At 40.8% G+C, this 24,745-nt stretch overlaps 1 protein-coding gene across 1 annotated transcript in view; it reads right to left on the bottom strand.

The window, feature by feature from the left end:
- LOC124130893 (B1 bradykinin receptor-like) overlaps window positions 1-24,745 on the bottom strand; it is a 96,290-nt gene that overhangs the window by 24,905 nt on the left and 46,640 nt on the right. The window contains exon 2 of the mRNA XM_046493948.2: window positions 23,148-23,694. The gene's annotated coding sequence lies outside the window, so the exon portion shown is untranslated. The remainder of the gene's footprint in view (window positions 1-23,147; window positions 23,695-24,745) is intronic.

The raw sequence follows: 24,745 nt of genomic DNA on the forward strand, positions 1-24,745 counted from the left end.
TTCGCAGAGGTACTGTGAGATATTACCATTAAGGCTCGCTATCTGTTTCAAATGCATTTCCCTGCAAAACATCCGGGCTGGAATAGGTCTTCAGCAACCCTTACTTGCCTTTTAAAGGCGACTTTGCGTGTCGTGAGAGGCAACTAACGGGGTCGGGTGGTCAGGCTCGTTGACTTGGTTGAAGTATGTCATCGATCCCAATTGCGTGGATCGATGCTCATGATATCAATCTCTGGGTTGTCTGGTCAAGACTCGATTATTTAAAGACCGCTGAAATATTGCTGAGTGCGGCGTAAAACAACAAACCAACGAACCAACGACAAGTGAATTGTTCCATCTTTTTAACTTGAAATGTCTCACTAACTATTCATTTACATCGGAACGTTTATTCCAAGACATATGCATGTAGAAGGCTCATCTCCATCAACTTTCAGCTTATGGTGCAAGATGATGATGGCAGTTGTGACAGATTGTTGATTTTGTAACTCTAGTTTCTATCTACGACGGCTCAAGGATACCACTTCCAGTTTAACTTCCTGATTCACCTGACTCACTTCCTGATTCACCTGACTCACCTGACTCGCCCTGATTCCCTTGACTCACCTGATTCACCCCTGATTCAACCATGATTCACCTCATTCACACATGACTCACCTGATTCAACCATGACTCACCCGATTTACACCTGACTCACCCTAATTCACCTGATTCACCACTGAATCACCTGATTAACCCCTAAATGATGCCGGAAGTAATTAATACTGAGACACCAGTTTGATCTGATCATTTGGGAGTTGAACAATTATAACGTAGACGACTCATTTCCCTTTGTCGATCGATTCATTTTCATTGTTCATCGTACTATAGGTTTTAGTTAAAAAACGTTATGTAATCATGACAATAGAATTTCATTACAGGCAGCGTACACAACTGTCAGTATGATGGAAATCAGGGGACACCAGTAGACGGATCAAGCTGAACCTAATCCCCAGAAAACAACTAAATGTGATCAGTTCGATACGCATTGAAATCAGTACTACAATCAGTTATCTCTCATTATCAATGGTTGCTATCGTCAGTATGTTTGTTTAATGCTACTACAGTAAACATTTATTCAGGCATGCCATGGCAATATTTCTGAGGTATGGAAATGATTTTGCCCTCTAATCATCACATCCCCACCATGTATACGATAAGAGACAGCAATAGAAAAAATACCACGTGGAAATACCTGCAAATTACTTCCATTATTCAGCTTCCGCCTTTTGATACCCTTTCATAAGCTCGAACAAGGAGTTCATAAACTGAAACAAGGAGTTCATAAACTGAAACAAGGAGTTCATAAACTGAAACAATGAGTTCATAGACTGAAACAAGGGGTTCATAAACTGAAACAAGGAGTTCATAAACTGAATGAGTCCATAAACTGAAACAAGGAGTTTATAAACTGAAACAAGGAGTTCATAAACTGAAGCAAGGGGTTCATAATCTGAAGCAAAGAGTTCATAAACTGAAACAGGGAGTTCATAAACTGAATGTTAACTTAGTCAAAACTGTTTCACATTTCTTTATCATAATTTGCTGATGTTATCCTGGGTTGGAATACGAAATCCACCCTGATCATGGTCATTCGTTTTTCCGCACGTTACCCAGTGATGAGGGATTCCTTAAGGTGGTACACGCCACATTTGGATCCACGTTCAGTTCACTCACGATAATATAGTTGAAAAGCTAATCATGTTTGCATTCTCACTCACCTAAACATACTCAAAACAACGGCGCCCAAGACAAAGCCTCCAAAGAATTATAACAATAAACACCCCTTCTATCTCAATATGGAATACTCTAATCTGTCATAGGAATCGTCAAATTCGAACACACACCATTATGAATTTAAATATCACGACACGGTGTGTTTATATTTAAATTATCTCTTTTGATTAACGTCTTGCAAATATGTATTTCTTTTGGGTTTTTTTCAGTCTGAAATCTAATTATTTGTTTCAAACAAAATTAGTTTGTTTTGATAACGTCCGACAAACAAACATCGATTGAAGCTTCAAAAAGATTTATTTCAAGCAAATATTTTAATAAATTCATTTTTCAAATTTGAATCCCGTCTTACCATAAGTTATTGTGAAATGGTTATTTATATTCTCCATGAGTGATGTTGAGATTAATGTTAACTATTATCGTCCATGATAACGGCCATGTATGCATCGAACAGGACGCTGTCTTGCATGTAGTGACACGTGTGTACAAGTATATACATCTTGACACAGTGAGAGGAAGCGGTTTCAGCAACCACACACCAGTGTCACGCACGGTTTCCTTCAAGAACATTGTTCATCAATTTGTTTTAGGTTTCAGCACCATGTTCTAAGAAAACACGCAAATATAATAGTTTCCTGTACACACGAGCATTCGGTGTAAGGTTCATAAACTAAAACTGGTAATAACTCATGTCTATAGCCATAAACATTCTACGCTCGCTTACCAGCATAAGCCAATATTACCGGGGAAGATATCATTGCATCACATACATTTATTGACCGCCTCCGTGGTCTAGTGGTAGAGCGTCCGCCCGGAGAGCGGAAGGTCCGGGGTTCGATAACCGGTCGCGTCATACCAAAAGACATTAAAAGATGGTACTTGTTGTTACCCTGTCTGGCGCTCGGCATTAAAGGGCTAAAACAAGGACTGGTCGGCTCGGAGTCAGTATACTGTGCCTGAGTGGGGTATTCATGTTAAACTGCGGCATGGTATCTCAGTGGGCTAGCACTATAAATCGGCATCATTCCGGACTAGTACAAGCAGCTACACACACACATACACGTGCATACACGTCGCTATATAAGTGCAATAATCTTGGACGCGGTACTCATAGCATGGATGGTAATGGTGAGTCTATTAGGACTGAGAACCACACCCAAGTCACTATAGACGGAATGTCATAATACATTTGTTCTGGGGAAGATAACGTGAATCTATCGATTTGGAGACATCACAAGAAAACTAAATATTTTGAGAAAATAGTATTTTCTGTCGAGCTTACAGGAAACATCAATACATACTAATATTGAATAATACACCGCAAACGATAGAGTGACATGTTCATTGGACCAGTTTGTAATTATACCAAAGTTTGAAATGATACGTTCCAATACAGACAAAGGACAATGGAGGAGTCGACCATTTGATCCTGGGTCCTGGAATTTATGCAAGAAATAGTGTTCACAAAAACTCTCGATGAGAATAGAATGTCGTCAGGTTTAATAGAATACATCGTTCATTGGACATGATAATGGTGTGAACAATATTGGCAGTGTGTAAATATAGAATGTCGACGCCAAAGTTATAAATAAGCTGTCTCGAATATCCGCCGAAAAATATTCCATTAGGCGTAAAAGGCAAAATAACTGTGAACATTATATGAATGGATCACTGCAAACCGGAGATGACACCATGGTGGAGTCAACTAATGCCACAGTGACAGATACCTACATGTACAGTGTTAGATAAAAACGTTTATGCCCCAGTGGTTTTCGTAATTACTATTGAATTAAAGTGGTATAGTCCTGCTCGGTCTGGTGGACAAATACCTACACTAATATTATTGCTCTAAAACAGTTAAGTATGTTGTTTGATATTTATTATTTATTCGTATTTTCAGACATACAACAACTGTCATTAGGAGAACTAGTCCATCTTGACTAAATACCCAGCTATCAGGAATTCAAAAGTCTTTAGTTCTGCTTGGAACAGCCTCTGGTCAAATCTTACTGTAAGTCTTCTTGCCAGGTATGGTACCATGGATCACATAGGCCACCTTGTTTCTCTCGGTCTTCTACAACATATACTGCACCTTGACAAAAGCAAATATGTTAGGATGTGCCTCTGCACCACCCTGGTGAGATAAGAGTGCCTCTCCTTAAGATGGCTTCATGTCCGAGGATCGAGGTTGTCATGGTCGTTCCATATCCCAAGGCGGAACTGTGCGTGGACATCGTCCTTGTTGGTCATGTAGTCATTGACATCTTGTGTTTGTCTAATGGCAGGAACATCTTGCATGATCTGTATCCAAGCATCTTGCACCATGGTGACCTTGAAGAATGGAAGTGCTGCAGCTCCTCGAACCCATCTGTAGACATCACGGTCTGGTTGGTAGACTTCACTGAAGTCCAGGTTTGAACCTCCCTCCATAGAGCCTGAGAATAATGGAGGTGAGGTGAAATTGGGTTTAACGTCGCGTCCAAGATTATTGCACTTATATAGCGACGTGCATGCACGTGTGTGTGTGTGGCTGCTTGTACTAGTCCGGAATGATGCCGATTTATAGTGCTAGCTCACTGAGATACCATGCCGCAGTTTAACATGAATACCCCACTCAGACACAGTATACTGACTCCGAGCCGACCAGTCCTTGTTTTAGCCCCTTAATGTCGAGCGCCAGACAGGGTAACAACAAGTACCATCTTTTAACGTCTTTTGGGAAGACGCGGCCGGGGATCGAACCCCGGACCTTCCGCTCTCCGGGCGGACGCTCTACCACAAGACCACGGAGGCGGCTGAGAATAATGGAAATAGCATCCACGGGTACATATTTCCAGGACACACAAATTAGTCGCCAGGTGTTGAGTCTGTATATGTAGGACGATTTGACAAGATTTGTTGACCACTTTTGTGTGACATGACGCGTTCGACATTCTAATGATTCGCAATGGTTATGAGCTCTACTTTTCCTTCTTCACTTTGAGTAAACTAAAAAAGCAAAAATTGTAAAACTATTTCTTACTCAAACCAGGCACTAAATTATCATGGAAACAAAGGGGATGAAGCAGGAGAGGAATACACAGGATGGTCACTCAAACAGATTTAACAGACCAAAAATATGTTCCCTCTGAATAAAAAAACAAAACAAAAAAACAACAACAGGGAAAATGAAACGGAATCTTATTAGGTCAGTCCCAAACGTAGTGATGCGTCTAGCCTAGAATTAATTAATGTGTTTCCTTTGTTCACGACAGGTGATAAGTTCATCTAATAGTTGACATACATTTGACCGTCTGGAGTACCAAATTGATAATTTGTCACAGTTTAGAAGGTAGGTTCAGCAGAAATATGGCTTCATCCTGGTAATCAGCACGGATAACGTTCGTGTGAATTTCCGTTTGTAACGTCTCCGCGATCTAATGCATTGTGCGTCTGTCCGAAGAGCGTCACAAGCAAGGATGTCATCTTGTACAGACTGCCTCAAAACTGGATTCTCAAATATTATCTTCGATACGGGATATATATATATATATATATATATATATATACAAGAACAACTTTCATTATCCCGATCTTCTATCTGCATCCACGGCACACTAATCCATCCACTCCACAAACTGCATAACCCAGAACTACAAGCAATGTCGATGAAGTATCAATACAGAAGAACAAAGCTGACTGTCAAAATACCTACGAGGCAAAATTAACTTACAATTAAGGATTACAGTAAAATGAGTTATTTTGGATCTGTAGTTTAACTCTGTTCGTTGTTCTTAACAAAAGAAGAGGACACTCTGAAATTAATTAAAATTTCCACAATGGTAAGAGATGTTAGTTTCTAGTAATAATGTTTTGATAATAATGAACGAATTCGAAACACGATAAAACCGATAGTGAAGTATGACAGTAGATGTTATGACCTCTAACGATTTTGAAGGACGGGAGGGGTAAGATGGAACATTTCAGAAGTTGACGTTTTGGATCAGTAGTGCGTGATACCGCCATGACTTATCAAACATTCATTCAATCGACTAGGCACTCTGGATATGAGTCTCCCAATGGCGATCTGAGGGAGTCTGATCCACTCCTCATGCAGCGCATGGCCAATTACAGCCAACATGGTCGGCGGCCTATGACGTTGACGCACGCGTCTGCCTATCATGTCCAAGACGTGTTCAATTGGGGAAATGTCTGAGCACATTGTTGGTCATGGCATTCTATGGATGCTGTGATGTTGGATGTGAGCATTGACGATTTGTGCACGATGAGCACGGGCGTTGTCGTCCTGGGGCCCGTTCCTCAAAGCGATCTTAGCAGTAAGGTGATCGTAAGTTCCATACTTAGACATAGGCTTACGATCATCGTAGCGCTAAAATCGCTTTGAGGAACGGGGCCCTGAAAGACAAAACGTCGACCCACAAGCCTTGCAAACGGAACAACAAGAGTGTCAGAATGTTGTCCCGTAGTACTGTCTAGTGACCTTTTCTTGACAAATCTGTCATGAGGTTTCTGGTTGACACTGGCTTGACGTTCATGTCAACGTCGCCAGACACGACCACATCTATTAAGGAAGTGAATCGGGACATGACACGTGATCAGCGACGGTTACCCCATTTTCGACGTTGTGTACACCATTGACGTCTGTTGGCAATGATGATTTGTATGGGGCTGTTTGTAGACTTAGATTAGTTATCTAATCGTCTGACCCGTAACTCGTACCCCACTAGCCTGATTGAACGTTTGCAGCAATGTGATTCGCCGGTTTCAGCTCAATTTCGTTGAACCTGGTTTCTGAGGTTAATTAATCGACCAGGGTGCCGTTGTACAAAGCTATCTTAGAGCTAAGGTGATCGTAAATCCCATACCTTAACATAGACTTACGACAATCGTAGCGCTGAGGTTGTTTTGTACAACGGCATCCAGGTACTCCTTTCGTTGACCTGGAACGCCCTGAACGGAGTCCATTACAAATACAGTAAAGTACGGTTATAACGAACTCAAAGGGACTACTAATTTTAGTTCGTTATAACCGTAGTTCGTTATAAGCATATATACAGCATAATACAGCTAATTATCGGGACCAAAAAAGTAGTTCGTTATATCCGTCAGTTCGTTATAAGCGTGTTCGTTATAACCGTAGTTTACTGTATTTGGGTTTGTTAGTGCCTGTTCCATAGCCTCCTAACAGACTGTGAGACTTTGAACTGATTGGCCACTGCACGCGGACTTCGAGCATGCCAAGAGCCCGCAGCCGCATCGCGAGCTCATACACAAGCAATGAATGAAATCAAGTAAATCACAATTGTATGATAGGCAGAATCAATAAGGTTGACAGAAATGATGGTCGACAGAGATTAATCGACCTACCGTGAAATTGTGAAAATCAGGAATGACGACACCCAAGGAACGACGCGTGCAAACTAGATGTGTTTTTCGATGTTAGTCGTCAACACTTTTTTTATTGTTCTTATACCTCGTATAAATATATATATTGCCTGAATTATTAACCAGTGGTTTCTGAGGTCCAGGTTCGATTAACCACAAACCTTGATGATTGATGTTGACTATTAAACTTTTTGTTGCGGTGGACGTATCATGTACACCCTCACTCATTTGTCGCGTTAAACAACAAACAAACAAAACATTCGTCGCTTTCAAGTTTGTTGTTACTGCATGGGAAATGAATGGCCCATGTCAAAGATGCCATATACTTGTTTTTTAGGTGAGTGAGTGAGTTTAACGCCGCTTTGAACATTATTCCGTTTATACCACGGCATGTCAGCTTAATGTGGGAGGAAAGCCCGAACTGATGCCGGTCTCAGACGTTTACTTTGGTGAAACCAACGAGCACGGGTATGGTGCTGATAAACCTTGAAAACTAATAGGGGCGAACCGGGATTCGAAACCATAATCATAGTTTCCTGGCGAGCCCAAGGGACGCAAATCTGCACATCGAATTACGGCGGTCTAGACGACTCGACCCACCGTGCTCCCCTGGTTTTTATATGAAGTAGATGTACTCATTTGCTACTTTCTACAGAATAAGTTTAAAACGCCACAGTTCACTCCCTTAACCCTGTCAGGATCAGCTGGACATGATGTCGAATCCCACAGTCGCCCCTATTATTATATACCTGGTTTGTCGTCACATTAACCGTCCCCAAGTTTCACAACATGAACCCTCCGCCATTTTAAGTTTTCTTTCTGTGTTACTCATTCACTCTAAGACCTGACGTAGGTACGGTGGGGGCACGGGTGGCCCAGTCGTCTAAGGCGCCGCGATTCGCTGTGCAGAGTTGCGTCCCTTCGGACGCACCCGAAACCTATGATTTTCGGTTCGAATTCCGGTTCGCCCCGATTATGTTTCTAGGTTTGTCAGCACCATACCCGTGCTCGTGGGTTTCACCGAAGTGGTAAACGTCTGAGACCTGCATCATTTGACATCAAGCTGACACGCAGGGATATAAATGTAATACTGTTAAAAGCGGCGTTAAACCCAACTCACACACACACACACACACACACACACACACGAAGGTACGGTACCTGTACAAGGGAAATGTGTTCCAGGGCCCCGTTCCACAAAGCGATATTTGCACTAAGATAATCGTAACTCCGATTCTTTATCATAGACTTATCGTACAATCGTGGCTCAAAGATCGCTTTGTGGGATTGGGCCATGAGCAGCAGACGTCAATATTTCCGTTGATAGTCTCACCGGGGTTAAAGCTTGAAATCACAGCGAATAATATCCGACAGTGTATCGTGTACGCTGAATGCTCTCTCAATAACTGCACCTGCCAAGCTTTAGAAAAAGACTGGGTTGTATTGCTTGGGCCTAGCGCTGTCCATCGATGCGTTGTACAACACCTCGCTGTGGCACAGCGGTGAGGAGCGAGAGTCATCAACTTTGAGAGGCCGTCACCAGTGCTGAGAGGCAAAATGAAAATGGCGACCCAAAACACCGCCGGGCATGACAACAAAGCAAACTAGACTGTGTGCCTTTCTAAGAATGAGGGGGGCGGTCGGGTAGCCTAGTGGTTAAAGCGTTCGCTCGTCACGCCGAAGACCCGGGTTCGATTCCCGACATGGGTACAATGTTTGAAGCCCATTTCTGGTGTCCCCCGCCGTGATATTGCTGGAATATTGCTAAAAGCGGCGTAAAACCATACTCACTCACTCACTCTAAGAATGAGGTTGCCAATATTGAGCAAGTGAGGCTTTCTCATTTATTTCTATACAGTGAAGTACGTTGGTGACGAACACGCTTATAACGAACTGACGGATATAACGAACCGATTTTTTGTCCCGACCATTTGCTATAGTTATGATGTATATATGCTTATAACGAACTACGGCTATAACAAACAAAAGTAAGTGGCCCCTTTGAGTTCGTTATAACCGTAGTTAACTGTACTTCGGTATCTGGTTATTGTTTCAACTATAATGTTTGCATAATGTTTGCGCGCGGTCACCCCTGAAGCACCGATACGTAGACTGTTTCCCGGTGCTTTTCAGCGCATACTCCCTGTTGACGGCATAAACAACGTGACACTGGTAACCCGTTTCCAGGCACGTTCGTTCAGCGCATGAATTATGTAACAAACTAACAGGAAACGCAGTAACACTGACATCCTGATGAGGCGGTGTCCTCCCATTAGTTAGACGTCCCAATAGTTAGACAGCTTAAAACAACACTTTAAACGGTTGAGTGCACACAAATCCTTTTGCCTGTTACCTCTGACTTTAAAATGGAATAGTCCAGATAAGATCTAACAAACAAAGCAAAGCAGCTTAAATAGATACTTTAATATTATACTTAACATTTAATGACACTTTACATTTGATAAATTTTATACAGTTTGGATTTGTAGATTGCTGATTGTGTATTGCTGAGGCCATGCCCATTAGTTCGGCCGTGAATATGGATTGGTTGTTTGGGAGTCGGTAAGATTGTGTGTTTTGGGTTGGTTGTGCGATGTGGACTCCGAAACCAGTGTGTTTTGAGATCGGTTCTGAGGATCGTTAATCATAATATTGAAGAGTGTTGGGCTAAGGATGCTGCCCTGGGGAGTGCCATTTTCTAGGGGACATTGGTCCGATAGCGTTTGGTCTATGCCCACGGTGATTTTGCGGTTTGTTAGGAAACTTTGGATGTAGTTAATTATTCGACCTTTAAGACCTGTTTTTTGTACTTACTTCCACGCCGCGAGGTGAAGTACTCTACTTTCCTTAAACCAGTCATATCGATACTGATAATGATACATACCCCATGATCATTTTTATTTGTTGGATAAGTAGATAATCTAAACTCAAGTCCTTCAACTGAACATACAGTAAGACCTTAGTTTACATAGTTAATCTCATGCCTATTGAACCTGTGCTGAGAGTAAGGTAATTTAGGTTAATTAAACGAAATTGTAACATATATACTCCCTATACTGTGAGTCCCCTATCCCTACTCAGTAATTTAATCTAATTAGGACTGATCCATTATACCTGTAGGTATATTCGATCTTTGCCTAAATAAAAATGTCTAACAAATGGGACGTCTAACAAATGGGACGTCTAACTAATGGGATATAACCGATGAGGCAATACAAAGAAGATTAACATGCCCGAGGACGTGTTGTTTTAATGACGTAATACAATGACAATGCAAGAGAATATTTAATTCGATAGAATCAATACGCACTTAGCGTGGTAGTGCGAAAACTGTTTCTTTCCATTATGCAACAAGCGAACGTCATTAACCAACGCCCGACCTTCCGGAATCGCACCATCCAGGTCCTGCCATGGCCATACAAGATATTCAGAAGGGGTACGTGACCTTCATGATCGCAACATCCAGGTCCTGCCATGGCCATACAAGATATTCAGAAGGGGTACGTGACCTTCAGCTTGAGAATCTACTGTTCCATGTGTGCTATTTGGAACCAGGGTCAATGACAATGATGTGTGCCAAATTTGAAAAAAATCGATTACCATCTGTTGATTATCACTATGATATATAAAATATACGCTGACTTGATGCATATCATTGATCCCAATTGCGTGGATCGATGCTCATGATGTCAATCACTGGATTGTCTGGTCCAGATTAGATTATTTACAGTCGGCCGTCATATAGCCTGAACATTGCTGAGTGCGGCTTTAAACAACAAACTAATCAAACAAACGCCTACATCAATTCCCCGACCCACCAATACACCCACAATCGCACGTGCATTGATCGTTTACACATTCAAACCCAAACCCACCAATACATTCACAATCATACATCCATACATCAATACTCGAACCCACCAATCACATTCGATCGCGAATACATTCATTTACCAAAAGAGGAATACATCCGCATTGGCGATGTGTGATTATATTACACTTATACTAAGTCCCTCCGCCACTGCACAAATACTTAAACAAAAGTAGAAACACTAACTTGTTATTCTACTCCCAAATGTACACTTAACGCCTTTAGTTGTGCTAGTTAGTTTAATCGGCTCCTCATTGCCGTGTGTCTTACATCCCGATCACTTGGCGTCCATTTCCTATCGACTCCCTATCCAGTGCTTCGCTTTTACATAGGCAGGCGATCAAGTGAGGTAAAATGGGGTTAACGTAGCGTTAAAAAATCAGGAGACGTTTATGTCGTGTGTGTTTGTGGTTGCTTGTACTAGTCCACGACTCACAAGCTTTGCATAACAAAGAACATGTTTCACATTGCCACATTTCCATATTTATGAATCATAAATCATCGCTTAATATCTGTTTGTTTGTTTGTTTGTCGTTTAATATTCAAGTTCTATTACGGCGGTCTTTAACTAATCAAATCTCGAACAGATCAGTGATTGGAATCATGAGCATCGATCTACGCAATTGGGATACGATGACATGCATTAACCACGTCACCGAGCCTGACCACCCGATCCCGTTAGTTGCCTTTTACAACAGTTATTGCCACCTATACGACTAGCATGGGTTGCTGAAGACCTATTCTAACCCGGATCTTCACGGATTTGGAATTTTCATAGACGTTCCAAACAGTAAATGCGCGGAAGGCGGGTTTCCGGATTAGCAGGGTCCTCGTGAACAAGGTAGGTATTTATAAACATAAACACAGCGTACCGAGTATCAGGGTTACCTGTTGCTATTGGAGAGCTTCGGATATAAGGGAAAGTTCACCAAAAAGTCGTGGTTTAAATGTCCGATTTTGTTTTGTATACTCACTGATCATTTCATCTATTAAACTCAACGAAAATGACGAAGATTCCACTCGTGACTGAAAAGTTTGTTTACCGAAGCCATTTGCATTCATCAGCCATTCATGTGCACACAAAATGTGACGTCACCTTGATTCGTGGATTACGTAGTAGAATATTGTATCGCTTTGTACAAAAGCCCAGTACCGTTACTGTGTAACATTTTTTATGAATCCGAATCTATACCTACCAGCATTTCTGTGTCGGCTGATAACAGTTGAAAAGCATAGTTATTCAACAAACAACTCCAAAACAAATCTTGTCAATAAAGTTATGTACACTAATTACAGGTAAGTTTTTGTCCTCTTTCAGTCCCTACTCTTCCGATGGTTTGCATGGCAGACCATGGCAAGGGCAATAAAATGTGTCATGAGTCCGAAGCACGCGCACTGGTCAAGAATACTGTAAGTGCACCCAGTGGTTACAGTCATGATACATGCACTGTCCCCACTGTACGAAAAACAGTGATGTGCATTGGGCCAGTTGTGCGGGCTGAAAGTGATGACACACCCAACATGTTTCCTCATCGAATATTGGCGAATCCTCACTGTCACTGCTGTATAGTAGACAAATCGCACCGGATCGTCCCGCTGCTGGCTCCGTGGTACTTTTAGGTTTCTTCCGAGATGGTTTAGCTGATGTATGTGACTTTGCTGGTCGTTTCTTGGTTGTTTAGAAGTTGAACTTTTAACATAGTTTTTAACTTGAATTTCGATCTCTGGTTCAGTAATGGCTTTGCCGCGAGCGATCCTGTGGATAGATCTGCGTGGTTTTCTTTGCTTCTTCTGAATGATGGGAAGCTGGTCAACAAAGAATTGGGTTTGGTCAAAGTTAGAGACGAGATTCCCCTTCTCAACGTTAGGGTGGGCTGTGTACATTGCCAGTAGCTGGTACTTGCTGCGATTTGTCTTCATCATGTGATGGGTGGATATAAGCATTTGGTTGGAATGAAGATTTATCAATCATATCTGGCGAAAAGGGATAGATTCCAGACTTTCTGAATACCGACTGCAGGTGACCAGGCGTTAAAACAGCAGAATATCTCTGCAGGCTACGGAGGCGATGTTATATCTGTTGACTGTGGGACTATCTGACTTCAACAGTTTGTGACATTGTATTTTTTTGTAAACGGACCGTAACATCCTATCGACTCCCAATCCAGTGCTTCGCTTTTATATAGGCAGGCGATCAAGTGAGGTGAAATGGGGTTAACGTAGCGTTCAAAAATAAGGAGACGTTTATGTCGTGTGTGTTTGTGGTTGCTTGTACGTATACAAGTCCATTGGCAGCAAAATATGACTTGTGTGAGCCGGAAGGGCAAACAACACAATGTTGTGATCTTTTGCTCAGTCTATCAGAGACGGAGAAATGTGCGACTTGTGGTCATTGTACAGAAGGATGCAAAGGTCTATTCGGCGTTGTTGGAGATGCATATCGAAGAGAATGCCTGTCCAAGTAATCTTGGAATATAACACCATTTGACCATCCCGATTCAGAAACAGTTCCGTCACTTCCCGCTGTACAGCCTTCAAGCAATTCAATGCGCATTCTAGCACCCGCAAATACACTGAAAGGTGGAATACATGTGCCCAGGGCGTTTCCACATCCCAAAAGTGTAACGACCGGCGATCTCTTGGAAGAAATCTCGTAGGCCACGGATTTTCTTGAGCCAACAATTTTCGGTGCGACGTGGGACTTGATTTCTTTCTCATCTACGTTATAAATTGCTTCTGGTCTTGATTGGAAACCGTATTTGTCCATAATCATGGCAGGTTCATCAACATACTTGTTGATGCATTCCTCAGAACTTGCTTTGGCACGAAGTTCCGTGAGAGACTTGGCACTTCTAACTTTCAACTCCGGCCATCGCTCCAACAGACCATATAACCCCTCGACAGATAATGGATGGGCCAGCTCACGTTTTCCTAACTGACAAGCAAAGTTAGACCCTAATTGGATAACCTCTTAATGCCGCTTTATGAACTGCAACTTCATTGTTTTTGATTTCTAAGTAGGCATTAGTCAAAGCTGTATCCCTGTCGTTAAGGCCTGGGTGAACCCTATGAAAATGAAAAAAGCTCTACGAGATGGCCCGAAAATGTTTCCATAGATTTGTAATTTTATCAGCCGACAGCACCTGAAGTCACGTGACTTATGTTTATTGACATCCAGACAAGCCGACGACGAGAGGTGAGAAGGGTGGTGCTTACGGTATATATTTTATTTGATGTTTTGTAAATATGACATTTGGTATTAGTGCTCTAGGGCTATTTATCTCAGTGTTGGACATTTGGTTTTTCTGTACTTACGTGTAATGCAGCGATTCGGAACATTTTTGTCAGCAAGGCGTGGCAGTGTGTGTACATCAAAAGTACCGCTGTGTGACGTCATACGAGACTTAATTTACGAGATATCACGATAATAACCGCGATCCACGAATCAAGGTTATCCACGAATTTAGGTAACGGTTCTGTGTGTGTGTATATATATATATATATACAAAAATGAGGTAAATGTTCACTCGGTGTACATGTAATATATAATAAAATAATAAAGTCCACGTTAGTCCATCATCTTCTTTATATCAGTTTCATACATAGTACTTTCGCTGTCTCATGACAGCTCTTCAGTGTAACTGACAATGACATATAATGACGTCATACTTATGATGACGTCATAAATTACAACTGTGACGTCACAATGTATTTACACACTCCAGCGACGACACCAAGTAATTTAACAATTGTAGGGAGACTTTTGAATTAAATATACAGTATTTGTAAAGTAACAGTGCAACATTTACGATTGAAATGACCAGTCTTTATAAATTATCCACCGAAACAGATTCCAATGGGCGTAAAGGGCAAAGTTAGGGTGAACATTATATGAATGGATTACTGAAAATCAATGATGACACCAGGTGTTCGCGAAAAGTGTAAGCATGTTCTGTCCTACCGGTAGCACCCGCCATCCACACAAATACTTATATTTATCGCCTGACGGCAACCATTTAATAAACCAGACAATCAAGTGATCGATAGGCTAGATATCCAACGTCAAACCCTTTCAATCTGATCAAATAGAGACAGAATTATCACTAAACATGTATAGTTTCACATCAATAATACTGTATAGTTTCACATCAATAATACTGTATAGTTTCACATCAATAATACTGTATAGTTTCACAACACTGATACCGGACAGTTTCACATCACTTATACCGTATTGTTTATACATTGTCCTCCAACTACAACCAGTCTCCTAACCAATGATCGTTATCCCCTGTAACAACATAAAACTCACAGATCGATAGTAACAAAATCCGATTTTACACAACATCATATTTCTGATATTGACTCAGAAGCACTGTTAACAAAAGTTACAGATGTACAGATATCGTCATGTACACATATTTAAACAACTCATGAAACCAGCGCCAGACTCAGTTCTGAAACGTCACTTAGGAAACAGACCCTGGTCTTGCCTGACTAATCCATTTAGCCTCAGAGGATAATTTGATCTACTGTATTAATATTGGTCTGGCGAACAAAATAGATTTCGCCACATTGGCTAAAACTACTTCACTGAAGTGTCATCCCTGTGAAACAGGAGATTACTAACAATTTCTGGAGACAATTTGAAATACTATTAACAGAGAGAACACACTTGAGGAGCTGCGCAAAAAGGTCAAGTTTTGAAACGACTGGCTATGGAGTTGAGACCTTTTATGGAATATCTAGGCTTCATGCTATAAGTCATTCTTGCCATGCCCTGTTCGTCTTCCATGAACAGTGTACCACCATCCAGACACACATATGAACGTGAATATAACGACGGTTGCTTTCCATGAGAGGTCGCCCCAATCACATGATTATTTCTGGAAGAGCGAGTTATGGAATAAGCAGAATAGATGTATATTTTATAAAGACGTTTCAAACAGTATTTGTCAGGAGGGAATTCGTCCCAATCCATAGGTTTCACACTAGGTGTTTAAATGAGAGAGCGAGTGAAAGAGTGAGTTGGATTTAAGGCCGATTGGTATAATATTTTAGTGAATCAATTGGTTTTTTACCAACGCGAATAGCTATAGCGATGTAAAACAATATTCACTGTTACAAACTGTTTTACTAACCGAACGGTTAACAATTGGCAATATATTTGGGATAACACTTTCTTAGTAAAGTACAGATTCTAGTACTTTTTTTGTTTTAAGTTGAGTCCCGTCCGGGATTCGAACCCACACTTGCCAGAGTGAGGCACCTAATCGCCAGCACACAAAGTCGGCGATCTAACCAACTCAGCCACCGAGGCTTCCACAAAATGAAAGTCCGACAACTGGTAGTCTAGATCACGTACTTTGAGTACCCCTCTGACAAGTGGAATTGAACCATCTGTTAAACCAGAGTTTACTGCAGTCTGGCAATTTGGAAAGCGTTTTTTCTCACCATATCTGTTTTTAAAGAATTCCGTGTCTTTGTTTTGTCCGACCTATTCCAGTAAACGTACACTCGTCTGTTATTTAATCACCTTATTTCAGCTGGCAAGGACAAAGAGAAGGTCACCCATCTTCATGTTCCATTATTCAAATGTACATGTATACAACAAACTGCCAAATAATTGCAAAATATGTTAACTGCAACTGTGTATTGATTCTACAATAACTTCAAAAGGAAGAGAGAGCAGGTGGAGGGATAACGACCGCACTTCGCATCCACTGATGGCGTTAACATTACCGCTGCAGATAATGCCATTGTAATACGGCTAAGATTAGGAAGAATGTGTTGAGATTCACAGAAGGTTGATTGAACAATAGAACCTGATTACCCTTCGGAAGAATAACATTACATTCTTGACAATGACCCTTAATAATATTCATAATCATAATAATAATAATAATAGGTGGGAGGATCAGTCAGTTTACTTGGAGGAGTTATTGACCATCTCGTGGAAGGTCAGGCCTACACGTACTTAGGGATGCAGATTAGGTAAAACTCCAGAATGCCCATATTAAGGAAAAACTTCGGGCAGAGTACAAATTTAGACTTAAGAAAATCCGGAATTCAGAGCTGAACTCTGTCAATAAAGTCAAAGCCACAAATACTTATGCTGTACCCGTCCTTTCGTATTCTTTAGGTGTTGCTGATTGGACGAAACAAGAAAATCAGGGTATTGACACGCTCACACGAAAAATCATGTCAGACAATAGATCCCACCACCCTCGCTCTTCCCTCAATCGCTTATATTTACCAATCATTATGGGAGGTTTGATTAACGTTGGGCTTTCCATGATAGAATTGTTTTGCGCAATCTTGCACACATTTATTTGTCTCATGATTCTCTTGTGAAGCATGTCAAGGCTCATGATAAAAACAAGGCATTCCACTGTTTTCTAAAACGAGCTAAGGATGTGGGACATAATCTCAATGTCAGTGTTGATTTTGTTGATGGTGCTGTACTACTGGACGGTACAGAAATTAGTGTCCACCAAGCGAAGTGCCATGTCAAGGCGGCCCAGACTCAGTTTTTAAAGGAGAGGCTACCTGAAAGACCACTGCATCGAGTTTATGTGCAGAGTGTTGAGACGATCAGCAAACCTGCAGAGTCCTTCGCTTGGATGAAGTCGTCTGGCCTGAAAAGTGAAACAGAAGGCTTTCTGTTTGCTGCTCAGGACCAGTCACTTCCCACTCGAAACAGTCGATGTGTGATTTTGCATCAAAACGTAAATGTGAAATGTAGATTATGTAATGAATTTAATGAGACTGTCCATCACATTGTCAGTGGATGCCCAGCTTTGGCAAAAACACAGTATCTGAAGCGACATGATGGTGTAGCTCGATCTTTTTATTACCGTCTTCGCCATGTTTGTGGTTTTGACACAAAGGTCCATCCATGGTACGACCCGGAATATCTAGAGGGCGTCATGGAAAATGATCAATACAAAATTCTTTGAAATAGGCCTATTTACAGCCTCAGACGTATCCAGGCCAACAAACCCGATCTTGTCCTTTTTGATAAATCATTTATATCATTGAATTTTCTGTCCCCTTTGACACAAATGTGATTGACAAGATTGAGGAAAAAACATGGCAAATATGCGGACCTCGCTTTCGACATGTCACGATTGCATCCCAAGTACCAAGTTGTCCGACTCCCTATTGTTCTCGGTGCCTTAGGTTTGGTACTTCCCAATCTGTTGACATTTGGAGAGTACCCGGGTTTGCTGCGAGAAATGATAAATAAATTTAATAATAATGACCCGCACCTGCACCCGCACGCCCACCAATGTAGTAAACATGTACGTCATGTTTCCTTTCACATCAAACTGGAGTAACAATCAAAGAGACAATGGATCTAACTTACTCAATCACTCCTTTGCATGTGGCGATGTGTTGAAGTAAGTGATGGTTATGTAAGATAGTCGCCAGGCACACGATCACGGCGTGCGAGAAATGACAGCAATGTTAAATAGAGTTTTTGTCAGGCCCCTGTTGTTAGGGGTATATAAAGGCAGTATTATCAGGAAGCAAATACGATAAAGAGTATCATGTTAGAGTGATATTTGAGCTACGTACTATCGTGAGGAGAACGGACATTGTCTCTGAAAATGTATATCTTTGATAGAACGAGCAACCACATGAATTGAAAAGGATTCCAAGTGAGATGGTAGAGCATGTTAGAGTGATATTTGAGCTACGTACTATCGTGAGGAGAACGGACATTGTCTCTGAAAATGTATATCTTTGATAGGACGAGCAACCACATGAATTGAAAAGGATTCCAAGTGAGATGGTAGAGCATGTTAGAGTGATATTTGAGCTACGTACTATCGTGAGGAGAACGGACATTGTCTCTGAAAATGTATATCTTTGATAGGACGAGCAACCACATGAATTGAAAAGGATTCCAAGTGAGATGGTAGAGCATGTTAGAGTGATATTTGAGCTACGTACTATCGTGAGGAGAACGGACATTGTCTCTGAAAATGTATATCTTTGATAGAACGAGCAACCACATGAATTGAAAAGGATTCCAAGTGAGATGGTAGAGCATGTTAGAGTGATATTTGAGCTACGTACTATCGTGAGGAGAACGGACATTGTCTCTGAAAATGTATATCTTTGATAGAACGAGCAACCACATGAATTGAAAAGGATTCCAAGTGAGATGGTAGAGCATGTTAGAGTGATATTTGAGCTACGTACTATCGTGAGGAGAACGGACATTGTCTCTGAAAATGTATATCTTTGATAGAACGAGCAACCACATGAATTGACAAGGATTCCAAGTGAGATGGTAGAGCATGTTAGAGTGATATTTGAGCTACGTACTATCGTGAGGAGAACGGACATTGTCTCTGAAAATGTATATCTTTGATAGAACGAGCAACCACATGAATTGAAAAGGATTCCAAGTGAGATGGTAGAGCATGTTAGAGTGATATTTGAGCTACGTACTATCGTGAGGAGAACGGACATTGTCTCTGAAAATGTATATCTTTGATAGAACGAGCAACCACATGAATTGAAAAGGATTCCAAGTGAGATGGTAGAGCATGTTAGAGTGATATTTGAGCTACGTACTATCGTGAGGAGAACGGACATTGTCTCTGAAAATGTATATCTTTGGTAGAACGAGCAACCACATGAAATGAAAAGGATTCCAAGTGAGATGGTAGAGCATGTTAGAGTGATATTTGAGCTACGTACTATCGTGAGGAGAACGGACATTGTCTCTGAAAATGTATATCTTTGATAGAACGAGCAACCACATGAATTGAAATGGATTCCAAGTGGGATGGTAGATTCCGACCCTGAGGGAAATCATTTAGGTCTTCAGCATTACAGTAAGGGCTGGGGGACAGGAAAAATAATATGTTTCGAGGACTGTGAGACAGACTAGGCCATTAACTATAAATAGATGCTCCATCTCGTGAGGCATACCTCATGGTGTTCTCTTGTGTGTAGTATAACTGTGTACTGATCGTTGATTATTGTGGCAGATACATATTATTGTATTATACATATATATTTGATTTGAATGTATGAGTTAATCAAGGAGTTATCGCCCCCTGTATATTGTCATATACTTTGTCATTTTTATTTCACCTTATTTGTGTAATGGACTGTTTTGAAGCCTCAAGTATATTGCCTGACGCTGTATTTATTGAATGATATATTGTTTCAGGGAGTGTTATCATACAACGGAAATAAAATGTTCTCACCCGTAACCAGTGTCTTGAACCTGTGTTTACCTCCACACTAAATCGGTTACATTATCACGAGACCTTTTGAAAGACCTTTTGCCCATGTCAAGTTGAGTTCCAGACCTTCTGATAAGTGTCCTTGGTGAAACTGTGACATTGAATAAGGTTAAACATTCACGACTGAAGTGGGATTTAACGTGAATGAGCCGTGCTGGGACTGCCAATTTCGCCGAGCCTTACCCCCCTTTAAAATGAGAGCAATGAGAGATTCAGAGAGAGTTCTAGGACATGTGTGCACACCTTGGACAAGTTGGATACCTTCAACACCCGAATGCCATAGTAGTACAGGACCCTGTTGTATCAATCTCTAAATAATAAAAGATGAATTAACGTCTCATTTGAACTAAATGTGAAAATTCAAGTTTACGTTTTCCAGAAACTAGTCTGGAAAGCTTCCCAACTTTGGTCGTGCCTGTTTTAATCTCCGTCAACTTAAGTGTGTTATCAAGACTAGATAATATAAAAGTGAACCTATTAAATTATTGCTGGATGGTGAGTACTATTACCCATCATCAATCCAACCATTTCTGGACCCGTGAAGATCCGGAGTAGAATAGGTCTTCAGCAAACCATGCTTGCTGTTAAAAAGCGACTATGCTTGTCGTAAGAGGCGACTAACGGGATCGGGTCGCCAGGATCGATGACTTGGTTTATACCTGTCATCGGTCCCAATTGCGTGGATCGATGCTCATGATATTAATCACTGGATTGTCTGGTCCAGACTCGATTATTTACAGACCGCCGTCATATAGCTGGAATATTGCCGAGTGCGGCGTTAAACAACAAACCAACCAGCCAACCAACCAACCAAACATTTCTGACGCTATTTGCCTTACGGTACCCCACAAACTGAATGTTACAAGTGTCGTCTTAACAATTGCGTCTTATCAAACTGTCAAGGAGTGATAGTCTCATCTAAACATATTTTTGCCATTTGTATTGGAATCAACGCGATAGCGGAGATAATGAGAGACTTTATACAACAGAAACATAGTAGATATATATAATGTGAGAGGTGGGAAATTTAGCTACGAATTCAGAAGACTCACAGGAAACAATAACAAACTCCTCGATTCAACAACGAAAGGAAAAGAAAAGGTATAAAGAGGGAAAACAAAACAAACAAATTGTAATTATGTAATTGAATAATTATGAACATTCTAAGAAGCGTTCAGGCAAGCAATTTTTGTAAAATGTTTGAATTCATAAAGCATTTAAATTTCTTCTCTACGCAAATACCATTAAGGTTTGGGTTGTTTTCTTAATAAATTATAACGTAAATCTTCTTTAAAACTGCATTGTAGTGATATGCTGTGAGCACAGCGATCCATTGTGTCATTGTCCAACACAGCAATTCATCACTAAATCATAAGTCTCATGTCAAGGGCAACGCTATTGTCACTTCGTCTGTCCTTGGTTATCTATTTTTACATACATGTATATATATCTTTACTTACATACATGTATATATATATATATCTTTACTTACATACATGTATATATATCTTTACACCTGTACTGTTAGTTAGTCAGGTATTCCGACAGCACCTGTATGTACAGCCGCGAGCAGGATACGTCTGCCTGCTGAGCAGTTGGAATCACCGCTAAATTTATTTCTGTTAGTAATTGTATTTGTTTATTTTAAAACCGACTAAAGAAGTTTGAACGAGTCCCTCGTCGTCTTACACGTTGACACATATAGACAAAATTAAAGTGCACCGACACAGATATGCGGCAAGTCTTCAACAACTAAACCGAAATAAATTCAGTAACAATGTAATATATATATATAGAACATTATAATTGAATATATCGTGTTATACCACACGAAAGTTATAGCAAAACTGTTCATGAACATTGCGTGCCACTGGTATCATACGAGGAACATATAATTATTCATCACATATGATATAATATAATTTATATGCTCAGTAACATTGATTATTCGTGGTACATACATGTGTGATGTATAATTTTTCATAACAATGTCCAGTACCTTTATATCATTAGGAATATGTGCATTTCCAAATAATATGTATCTAAAAAAACATTAAAACACGAAAACTATAAAACATCTAGACTTGTGAAAGTACGAATAAGGTGAAACATTTCATTGGATAAATCAAAATCAAGAACATGTTCACTGTTTCTAGCTCATGACGATAGCTCACTGGATAGTCTGGTCCACACTCGATTATTTACAGAGCGCCGTCATATAGCTGGATTATTGCTGAGTACGGCGTTAAACAACAAACATCTAGAAGGCCTGAAATCCCATCTCGTCCGCTTCAGTACATGTACTTATAAATTCCTTTTCTTTACCTATTCGTTATCATGTAGCGCTATGAACATGTATTCCTGGGTGGATATGGCGCATTACAAATGTTCGTTATTATTATTATTATTATTATTATTATTATTATTATTATTGTAGTTGTAGTAGCTTGTGTCAGCAATATTGGATTCAGATCTCTGAAAATAATCGAATCTGGATCAGACACTACTCTGATTATTAACCAAGTCAGCAAGCCTGACCACCCGACCCGGTTAGTGTAGCATGGTTTGCTGTTCTTCATGGGTGAGTAGTAGTAGTAGTAGTAGTAGTAGTAGTAGTAGTAGTAGTCCCATCATTGATGCCCCATCGTTAATGCCTCATCAAGGGCAAAAGGTCTCATCGAGACTTGGTGTATAAAAACTACAGAAGTAGCAAGCCATACATATTGTGGCTCAACTTCTGAATACCTTCTATATATACTATATAGTATCTATAAAGAGGTCTGAATATTTCCATATAGTTATGACAAAATGTACACATGACTTCACATTTGTATAGAGAACCTACTTACCTGAAATATGAAAACGTGACACACTTGCTCAGTAAGCTCGCCGTAGCTATATCCGAGTACAAACGTCTGGAAAATATCAAGGCGTGTCGATACGCAGACCAGTGCCTTCACTTGCCCGTGCCGCTCCCTCGTGTGTATACGTGTCTGAAGGATGAGCGACTCCTGTCAGTGTCGACACACAACAACATATTTTCTTCTAGGAGGCGGAGCCATAACTCGCCTACAGCATATCGATCATTGATCCCCGAATCACTCTGTGACTACTGTTGTGTAAAACACGCTCAATCGTTTGGACGTCGTTAGCACTTCGCAGCTTATTACGATGAACAAATGTGGAAAATGCAAGCAGTCAGGTTATGGACGCGTACGTGGTAAGACTTCTCACAGAAGCATTCAGCTGTAGGTTGCGACCTATGGCCATTCTTCCTGAAAGCTGGACATTATAAAGGACGGTGGTAGCGGTCCCTGGCTTGTTGGGGAACTATTGATCGGGACACTATTACCGTGTCATGTGTACACTCGTTGTTGACGTTGTAATTGCCAGCACCTGCAATTACAGCATGTACAGTAATCAGACGAGATGGGTGTCAAACATACAAATGGTTTTGATTTATCAATTATTGTTATTGTATTTCCCTTTATTAGTCTAAGTTGAGGGTCGCAAGGAAAGGGTGTGAGTATTCGAGATTAATGGTATGGTATGGTTTGTTTGTTTAACGCCGCACTCTGCAATATTCCAGCTATATGACGGCTGTCTGTAAATAATCGTGTCTGGACCAGACAATCCAGTGATTAATATCATGAACATCGATCCACGCAATTGGGATCGATGACATACATCAACCAAGTCAGCGAGCCTGACCATCCGATCCCGTTAGTCGCCTTTTACGACAAGCATTGTCACCTTTTACGGCAAGCATGGGTTGCTGAAGACCTATTCTAACCCGGATCTTCACGGGTCTCGAGATTAATAGAGGTGGTTCTTTGGTATTCTGTTATGTTTGGGCCGAGACAATAAAACTGCACACATTGTCTTGTAAAATGGACACTTTTCTGAAACGTTTTCCTTCACTCATAATGCAGCAGATTATTCTTCATGTGTACACAGAAGACGTAAAACAAAATCAGTAAATACGCTTTTTGTGTCACTGAACTAAGTAGTCAATCACTTGATTGTCTGACATTTTTGTGCCCAGTGGAATCTGTTTCGGCGGATAATCGCGAGTTGTTATTCTCTGGTATTGACGCTTTATATTTAGTGAGTTGGCTTTAACGCCGCTTTTAACATTATTCCAGTTATATCACGGCGTGTCAGCTTAATGTGGGAGGAAAGCCCGAAGTGATGCAGGTCTCAGACGTTTACTACTTCGGTGAAACCACGAGCACGGGTATGGTGCCGACAAACCTAGAAACATAATCGGGGCGAACCGGCTTCATAATTTATTTAACTGGATCTCGGGCGTAACAAGACAGTGGATTAAACCGGACAAACCCAGAAGTGGAAAATATTTCAGACAATCCAGTGATTAATGTCATGAGCATCGAACCACGCAATTGGGATCGATGACATGCATCAAACAAGTCAGCGAGCCTGACCA

The sequence above is a fragment of the Haliotis rufescens genome, unplaced genomic scaffold (genome assembly GCF_023055435.1).
Source record: "Haliotis rufescens isolate VD_foot unplaced genomic scaffold, xgHalRufe1.0.p SCAF_143, whole genome shotgun sequence".
Taxonomy (NCBI): Eukaryota; Metazoa; Mollusca; class Gastropoda; order Lepetellida; family Haliotidae; genus Haliotis; species Haliotis rufescens.